This window comes from Setaria italica, chromosome V (genome assembly GCF_000263155.2).
Source record: "Setaria italica strain Yugu1 chromosome V, Setaria_italica_v2.0, whole genome shotgun sequence".
NCBI classification, from domain to species: domain Eukaryota; kingdom Viridiplantae; phylum Streptophyta; class Magnoliopsida; order Poales; family Poaceae; genus Setaria; species Setaria italica.
In genome coordinates this window covers 17,209,577-17,219,277 of record NC_028454.1, presented here as the reverse complement: position 1 = coordinate 17,219,277, position 9,701 = coordinate 17,209,577, and positions in this window count along the sequence as shown.

Genomic DNA, 9,701 nt, shown 5'->3' with positions numbered 1-9,701 from the left:
TCTTTTTTTTGCACAGTGTGGTGGGCGTGCTGGCAGTGGCATGGTGGTAGTGGTATTGGGTAAGGAGCGGCAGCGTGGTGGTGGTGGCGGCAGGTGAGGAGCAGCGATGGGTGGATGCGGCGGGTGGCATGGACGAGCGGTCGGGTGGCGGCCGGTGCAGGGAGGGTGGGCGGGCAGCGGCGGGGCGAGCGGCGGTGGGCGGCGGCAGGCGGCGCAGGGCTAGCGGGCCTTTTTTTATTTTTTATAGAAACTTTTTAGTCCCAGTTGGTAAAACCAACCGAGACTAAAGGAGGTCTTTAGAATCGGGTCTTCACCTAAAACTAAAGACCCCTTTCACCTCAAAAAATAAATCCTGGATCGGTTTTCGGTAATTTATGCCCTACCAACCGGGACTAAAGGTCCATTTTCTAGTAGTGCAACAGCCTGTCGCAACACTAAAATACAGTGACCGCAACATCCAATGTCAACGTTTGAAACATTAGAAAACATGCATCAAAATAGCTCATTGCTGCATCTAGAAAAATCCCACAACAACGCTTTTAAGTGAACCTTTTGACCTCTGGCATAAAATGGATTCCAAATCATCTGATTTTGAGTTTGCATCTCCTAAATCACAAAAAAACGAAATCCATGAACACCCAAGTTGTACCGCAACATCTCACAACACAAGTTTTAATCCAGACATAAGTACGGTTTGTGATATTATGATTTAAATGTGACAACATTAGAAGCAACAAATACTGGTGATATATCATACACACAGCATAATGAATCCTACTTATTCTTAAAGCTAGCGAGCTTGGCAGCACACATGAGAGGTGTAACAGAGTTTAATTAATGATGACCCCATCTGAAAGGAAACTTATTGGATGTACGTAGCAAATACAATTCCAGCAGATATATAGGCAACTAGATTGTGAATATGTGACCACTCTAGCTATGTAACGCTCCTTCCTTCAGATCACAAGGAAATATGATATTGAGAAGACTAGGCAGCACTCTTTCCTTTGGCTGAATAACTAGCACCAGCAGCACATGAACCTAGAGTTTTCTCTTGTCTTTCTCCCTAGTCATATGTATATGAGTTTGATCCTCTTGTCTGTCGTCACACTACCTCCATATTGTCACTTACCCCTATTTGTGCCTTAGTTGCTCAATTAAGTTATATTCATGAACTTAGTAACTCTTTTGACCACCGTCTTCCTTTGGGATTAAACAAATAACTATACCTAAATACTCATTAGTGAAATACTACAATGGTATATCCATGCACTTGCAGATTTATCTGTAATCCTAAGAAATACCAACAATCATTTCTTGTGCTGTTGCTGAGGAAAGCACTGTTAAAAGTTTTACTAATATTTATGTCTGGCTTTCCTTTCTTTGTTTTCTCTTATGTGAAAATACGATATTGTACGACATGTTTTGACTTGCCGACAAGCTTCACCGAGAATCCAGAATCGATCTTGAGAAGATTTTGACCTCATGTCGCTCCTCAAGTGAAAATCATGAAAATCGAACCAGCCAAGGAGGTAACAATGGTAATTGCAATGATTAAATTTCAAACCAACCCTCCTTAAAAGACCTTATTTTTAGCCAAGCTAAGATTAATGATTCTCTTTCTAAAAAGCTGCTGCCAATGATAAAACTTTGAAAAGCCTCAACATTAAATCGATGGTCTTTCTTCTGCCATTAAAAATCAACTGAGCTTTAATAAAATTCTAGAAACCCAGTTAGTTCAATTGGCTGTTGTTGTTCCTTCTGCTGAGGTAGGGAAGATCCTCGGGCTACCCGAACCTTCCCGTGAAAATATCCATGCAGTAACCACAAGAAGGGACCATGTAGCAAAAGATAAGGAAGGTACGAAGAATGATGTAACACCCTGTCCTCCAAAGCCGCACCACCTAGCCCTTCCGAGGTGCGGTTACGCATCTAGACAACACCCTATTTACACTTTCATCCTCGCTTCGTGTAAAAGGGTTAACTCAAAGGTGCTATGGCTGGAGGACAAAGCCTTATAAGTTGGCTTTACCCTTGCTCAATTAGCAAGATGGTACTAAACATACGCACCTCCACTCATGGACTACTACTGGGCCATATCCAATTTTGGTCGGGTGTCATAGAAGATGGCCTTCCGGCAGCTCTGACAAGGAGAAGGCGCCCAAGGGGAGAATAGCTCCACATGAGTTCTTGACACAAATATTCCGCTGTTCCCCATCACAACAGGAAGCCATCTGTGGACGAGCAATTTGCTCATTTTGTGGAGATGATCCAGAAGATCCACATCAACATCCCGTTGCTGGATGCGATGCAAGTACCCACATATGCACGCTACATCAAGGACATCCTCAGCAACAAGAGACCGATGCCCACCATGGAGGTTGTCAAGGTTATAGAAGAGTGTAGTGCAGCTATACTTAATCGGCTTCCTAAAAAAGAAGAAAGATCCAGGGTGTCCCATGATCACATGCACAATCGGGACAAAATGCTTCGATCATGCCCTTTGTGACCATGGAGCAAGCGTCAGCATCATGCTCAGGGTAGTATTTGATTGGCTTAACTACACGGATTTGTCTCCAACTCCAAGGCAGATGCAGCTGGCCGATTCTTTGGTCTGGTACATAGTAAAAATAGTTGAAGACATTCCGGTGAGAATCTGGGATTGCTTCATCCCCATCAACTTCACAGTGCTTGACATGGAAGTTGATAAGGAGACATCGCTCATTCTTGGACGACCGTTCCTTAGCACCGCGGATGCACAAATTAATGTGGGGACTGGAGAAATCTTGCTCCACATTAATGGCAAGGAGGAGAAGTTCAAGTTCTGTCAAGAAAGGAGCAATGCTCCATGATCAACATCAAATGCGGGCCGAGCACTCGGAACATCAAGAAGGTCGAAGCAGTACCCTAGAAATGATCAGCCTTATCCTGTTCATGAAGAAATTCATGGTGGATGATGAACAAAGGACAAAATAAAGGCTAGGGTGCTGGACAAATCAATAGCCCTCAAAGTCCAAGAGTCAACCGTCCACACCAACCAAGAAGGTGTGGCAGGAGAAGAAAGGCCAAGCGTCCACATCCACTTCTTCGGCATAAGATGCCACGTCATCAAGCTCAACATGGTAGAGAAAAGTTCGGCTCGCTAGACTTAAAATGGTGATCCCTTGCTAATAGGTAAATCAGTAGTTATCTCATATTTAATTTTTCCAAATGCATATTTGCTTCTTCAAAATTTTGATTTCCAATCTTTGCATTTGCATAAGCATATTTGAATTTTTCCAACACCCCAATTTGCATGCTAGAATTTTTCTGACCATTTTCCCTTTTGCATAAATTTTTTTGAAAAAATTGAGCCAAAATTTGATTGAAAAATCTTTCTGAGCATTTTTGGAGCAAACGTTGGTCAAGCCCCTCCTGCATAACAAGATACAGCCGTTGGGGGGCTACTGGGCAAAGGGACCTGCTAGTGGGGCCAGCAGGGTGTCAGCCAACCCATGGGTTCATCTGAACCCTCCCAGCGGTCACTAGGCCCCACCAATTTCCAACGGCTAGTAGCCGTTGATTATGGTCAGAATCCGACCGTTTGGCCCTCTTGCTCTCTAAATAGAAGGCTGTAAAATCAATTCACATTAAGATAGGCAATCAGAGGGGGGTAAATGACTGCGTTAACTAAAAATAAATTTTAACACTTCCCCCTAATGGCAAAACCTAAATAAACCAAGTTTCCAAAACTGAACAGATTATTGTTCCGTCACTACAAATGATGTGCATAAAACAAGCGTAATTCCTATCGATGTGAAACTTTGCCTGAATAAACTAGATAAATATGCAACTAACGCATTTGGAATCACGTCAATCGGACTTTTATATTTCTGAGATATTAAGGAAACAAGACTGCTGTTACAGATGGTGACAGGAACTGATAAAGCCCTAACTTCGCGAATAAGCACAAACTGTATGGAATCAACTAATCAAATTTTGCAGACCTCTTACTTGATGCCCTAGCAATATTCTAGATGAATCAAATCAACCCTAAAAGTTGAAACAAGAATTCAATCTAAAAAAAAACTGGGCATGCAAGATGTAAAACAAAGAGAGGAATGAGATTACCACACACAGATCTTGTAAAAACTTAACTTTTGCTAGCAAGATTGTGTGTAAATGATGCCCACCAAAAGCAACAGAAAGATTTCTCCACGAAATCACCAAAACCCTAGATGAGACTCCTCCCTCTAGGAAAAACAGAAAGGCCGGCCGCAACTCAGCGTCGCCGTTCTGCAGTCTTCAAAACCCTTGGCCGTCGCGCACACCAAACCTCCCTGAGCTCGGTCTCCTTTTTATTTGCCAACACCAAAACAGGCCATGGGCCTCTCCTATTCGCCCGCACACAACCACGTGGGCCCTTTCTTTTTACCGCTGCACACCAGCAGCAAGCCGTGTCCAACATGGACATGATCCAATTGCAAAACGTTGCTGCCTGCTGTGCCACACGCACACACAAAACACACACATACGCATGCAGCACCAACACCACGCACACGTCCGGCATTACTACTCCAGCCATGCACGTCTAATCCATGGCCACGCCATCCACGCCACATCTCGCCGTGACATCATCTTCCAATGCTCTTGCACCGTTCTCTAAGCCCGAAACGTCCCCCGTGACATCCTTGATCAATAGGACCTTAGTTCCTCCCTGAACTTAGTCCCGAAACCTCAGTTCCTCCCAAACGTAGTTCCAGTCCATCACCGACTATGTTCCGCCTCAAGCAACACCTGTACATGAACAACCACACGCAACCTTGTACGAGCACAAGTCCACGACTTGACTCAAGATCTGCAACACCACTCCCATGAGTCTGTTACATCAATCACAAAACCACTATACTACCACGAGTGTATCCAAACAATATCCAAACATGCTACCACAAAGCATAATACATTAGCACACATGCACATAACTCTATGTCGTGCTAATCACTTTGCAATGCCAATTTCAATATAAACCAATTTTTCGTCACACATGATCTCACAATCTCCCCCTTGATGAAAACATTGGCAACAACATATACACATTGTACATTGGCATTTACTTTCACAAGTGTTTTTTTTATAATAAAAAGCAAAGTGAAAAGATCATCACAAAAGATCCAAATAAAATTATCCCCCTTTCTTCAAACAAAATCTCCCCCTGTGAGAAACCAAAGAAGAAAGTAAAAGAAAATCTCTCATGTGAATATGCGATGCATGTGCATTGTGGAAAATTCTCCCCCTTTGACAGTGGATTCATCAAGAAAACAAAAGAGAAGAGAAAATATTTTTGTTCTTTTCAGTTTTATTATTTTTATAATGAGCATTACAGATCATTCATATACATGAAAAATACGCATCCAAGCCATGCTAGAAAATAGTTGCACCTTACATCCATCTATATACTTTGTGATTTAAGCACAACTACAAATCAAGTGCAATTAACAATTTATGGCATGACATGATCTCCCTTTCCCAACTACTTCAACACTTGGAAGCTGTTGGCGCTAGAAATCGGTCCAGCGGCCGACACACGACCCGGGAGAATCTGCTTAGCTCCTGTTCGGGTGAATGCCCTGGTGCGGTTCGCGCGGCGTGCCAGCCAATCTGACCTGTTGATTGGCAAGGAAGAACACGTGTCAGATTCGGTAACCGCGATCGGCTAAGTTTCCGATCGAGATAGCTAATCGGCAAATCGGCCGATTTGCTGTGATGAAGAAATCGGCTACAAGATAGCGCGATCCTTATAGCCTTGTAGACAGAAAGATACTAAAGCAATCGGCACAAAGCTTATGAAAATAGCACTAGGAAAAGATCTAATCGGCAACGAACGGATCTAACAACGGAAAGTAATAGAAGCCGATACTACCGATTCCTAGCAGGATAACTGGTGATAAAAGCTAGAAAAACAGGTAAAAACCTATGAATCTAGTTGATATCGATAACTGGTGAATAAGTCTAAACGAAACAACAGCGATACGCCGGAAGTTAAAGCTTAGATATTACTCGATAAGCGGAACTTACAGAATCGGCCGGAGATCAAGATGATGCAGCCCTGCCAACCCGCACGAACTCGTAAGAAGAAAAAACGATGGCGAATTCGCCTGCTTGAAAGTAGTACGAAGAATAAAGTAACTTGTTGTATTGATTGATTGTTGTGTTTACAGATTTACAAAGGTAGCTATTTATAGCCCCGTACAAATAATCTTCTTAACCGACTAGGACTCTATCTCTAATTCAAACAGAAAACAAATATCTACAAGCACAACCCGTGCTAAACTAACTACCCCACGCTTCGTGGGCCGAACCCCACCTTATCTTTCCTTCTTTCCAAGCCCATACAGGCCCACTTTAATCCTCCTTCCTGATCGGCCGATTTCTTATCAGCAAAGGGCTGCCGATTGGGAACCTGAAGCGAAGTAGAAGCCACTCGACCGATTCCATACTGTAGCATCTCTTGACCGATTCCCATCTGTATTCCTTCGATTTCCTTCCTCTTCGACGCCGATTCTACTGATGACGAAATCCGGCGTCAACACATGCCCCCCAGTTTCGGAGTAAAACATAGTCTTTTACTTCGAAATTCTTTATAACTTTTCCTCCGAAACGGCCGCAGTGAAAATATCCTTCCGTTTCGCGGTCTCCCGGCTGATCATTGCAATTTTTTGAAACGGGCGCCCACGACGGCCACTACCCCGAAAACTCGACGCGCCGGCGCGGTGAAAATTCCATTTTTACCCTTCTTTCAGGCACTCTATAAATATCATTTCACCGCAACTCATCCTCAAGCTCACATCTCTTCTCCAGCGCACGCACCTCCTTCTTTCTTCAATCTTGCCACCGAAGTTTTCCAGTTTCAGCTTCCAATCAGTTCTCCCCCTTTCCCTTCAATGGCGACCCCTCCCGGCAACTCCCCAGCACGCGATGCTGCAGGGACAACTCCTCCGGTGGAGGTTGCGACGGTCGTCACTTCTTCAACAGGTGCAAGGGCTTCATCAGAAATCCCAATGGCGGTTCCCCTCACAGCCCCATCACCTGCGCCAACGTCGGCGGCTACGCCGATTACTCAGAATTTTATCCCGGAGGTAAATACCGAATCCTCTCCTTATCGGCAATATTTTAGATCTACTCCTTCCAATCATATGCCCCTTTTTCCCTTTTTTAGGCGGTTAGAGATAGAATTACCATTCACCTCACGGATAGTCCCGGCCTTGTTTGTCTCGGTCCTATGGGAAACCCAGATCCGGCGATTCTTATAGATTCGGAAACTGACCGGATACCTTTCAAACGGTCTGATATGAACTTGAATCAATGGGCAAGTACTTTTAGATCCTGGCCGAATGAAACCCCTGGTTGGAGAGAATGGTACCAACGGATGGCCGCATCAAGGAGCGTTTCATGGGATGAGCTTAAAATCGGCCAATGCATCAACCTTTCTCTGTCACAAATGGAGAAAAATGAGCCGCTGGTGATGGCAGCTTCCTATTTCTGGTCTGATGCCCTTAACGCATTTTTATTTGGTCATGGTCCTATGACCCCCACTCTGGCCGATGTGGTCCTCTTGACTGGCTTAGATGTATCCTCCCCTGACACGCCTTATCAACTTCTGAACGTTCCGTCGCATCGGCTGGACACAAGAGGAATCGGCGGCTGGAAGGGCTTTCTTAGTGATAACAAGAAGACCGGTACTGTTGATAACAGAGAGCACACCGCTTTCCTGTTAATGTGGCTCGAAAAACACTTCTTCTGTGGAAGAGCCGCCGGCCCAACAACCAACACCCAACCTTTAGCCGAGGCACTGTCCAAAGGAAGCCGTATTCCTCTCGGGAAACATCTTCTGGGTGCCGTGTATCACATGCTCCACCAAATCGGCACAAAACTTTCCAAAGGGGAACCAATCGGCAACCCAGGTGGGCCTTGGTGGTTCGTCAATTTATGGTTGAACCTCTATATGAGCAGGATCACTCGGCAGCCAGTGGACCGTATGTCATTTCCCAATATTGAATCGGCAGAAGACCCTACAGAGCGTCGCCGATGTATGTCTTATGGCGAGGCCGCGTCAGCTTTTCCAGGTTGTACGTATTCTGCTACAAAAGTAGCCGAATACTTTCGGTGCTTTTACAACGGATTCAATGAGGACGCCACTATCTGGTTCCCATACCAACGAGACATCCCAGTCTTCGAGCTCCCCTCCTGCTTCGACTCTACTTCTGGCCGATTTGATGAAGGTCTTTATGAAGAGTTGATCAAACCAGGACTTTTACCGGCCAACTTCTTCTCGGGGAAAAATGCCCCCACATATGAGTTCTACAACCCATCTACTGCTGCTCGGCAATTCGGCATGGGTCAACTGCCGATACGGGTGTATTTCGCTGGCCAAATCAAGTTCAGAGAAGCACTCAAATCTGGCCTGGACTATTGTCGGCTGCGAGACCGAATTCCGGATTCCAGTACGATCAATTTGAATGAATGGCTATTATACCCATTTGCAACCCAGCCTTTCAAGCTTTGGTGGGCCGAATGGAAGCAATTCTTATTCTGCAATTCAGCATCGGCGTACTGCAACCTTCTGGATCCATCCAACATTGACCCCAACGCCGAGGTATTTCTGATTACTGATCGTACTCTTTTCACCATAATTGATCACTCAATGATTTCATTTCTCCTTTAGGCTGGGAATCAAATCCCTCCCACGCACAGCCGCAGTGGTCGGCTAATAGAAAGTTATCCGTACACATCCTACCCTCTCATCGGCTATGATGCTCCATCGGTTGATGTGATTACTGGCCGATCGAAGAGAGTTCAGAAGAAGGTCGTCAAGAAAACCAGCCGCCGAGTTCGGGCTCGTACGGAATCGGTGGACCCTCCTGTACCTGTATCGGCAGAAGTCTCGACTGCACCGCCCCCGGCCATACAAAGTGATGACACTCAAGCCGTTACACAAGCCGGAGCGGCAGCCGCCTCACTATTGCTGGAAGCTTTACAAGTGAGTTCAAGCTTTATCTCTTCCGATTTGTCAATTCGGTAATTACTCTTGTTAACTTTTTATGCTTCTTAGGGCTCTTCTATGGAAATACCACAGTCAGCAACAACTCGACCGGAGGCCAACACGCCCCTGCCTTCATCCGTTGAGGTACAGTACTTGTCTTATGGCCTTCCTTCGGGTATTTGTATAACATATTTAACCGATCCTTTGACGCAGACCATCGGCACATCAAGCGTTTCTCGACAACCGATTCCTTCCCAGGGAGCCGGTCCGAGCACCATGCCGATTGTCGTAGAGTCTTCTTCATCGGATGAACCCATGACTCAGGTCACTGACCAAGGTACAACAGCTCTGCAAGCGCAGCACGAGGAAACCCGTTTTAAGATGGTGAGTTTTTTGAACCAGCTTTACCAGCCGATTTATTCTGCCCCCCTGCCGATTTACCCCTTTTTCTTTATTCCTTCAGGAACAGGACTCTCCCAACAACAGTCTCTTCTCTTTCGCGGTCGCTCTCTCTGATGATGAGGAGACTTCTTCTCGCCAAGTCGCCTTAAGCTCCGTCCCTGATGACGTCCGGGCTAAGCTTATCAATATCCGATCCCTCCTTCAAGGGGATATCGGCCGATTGGTAGAAGATGCTTCGCCGATTCGGCAGCTTTTTAGCGATGTCAGCAGACGCGTACCA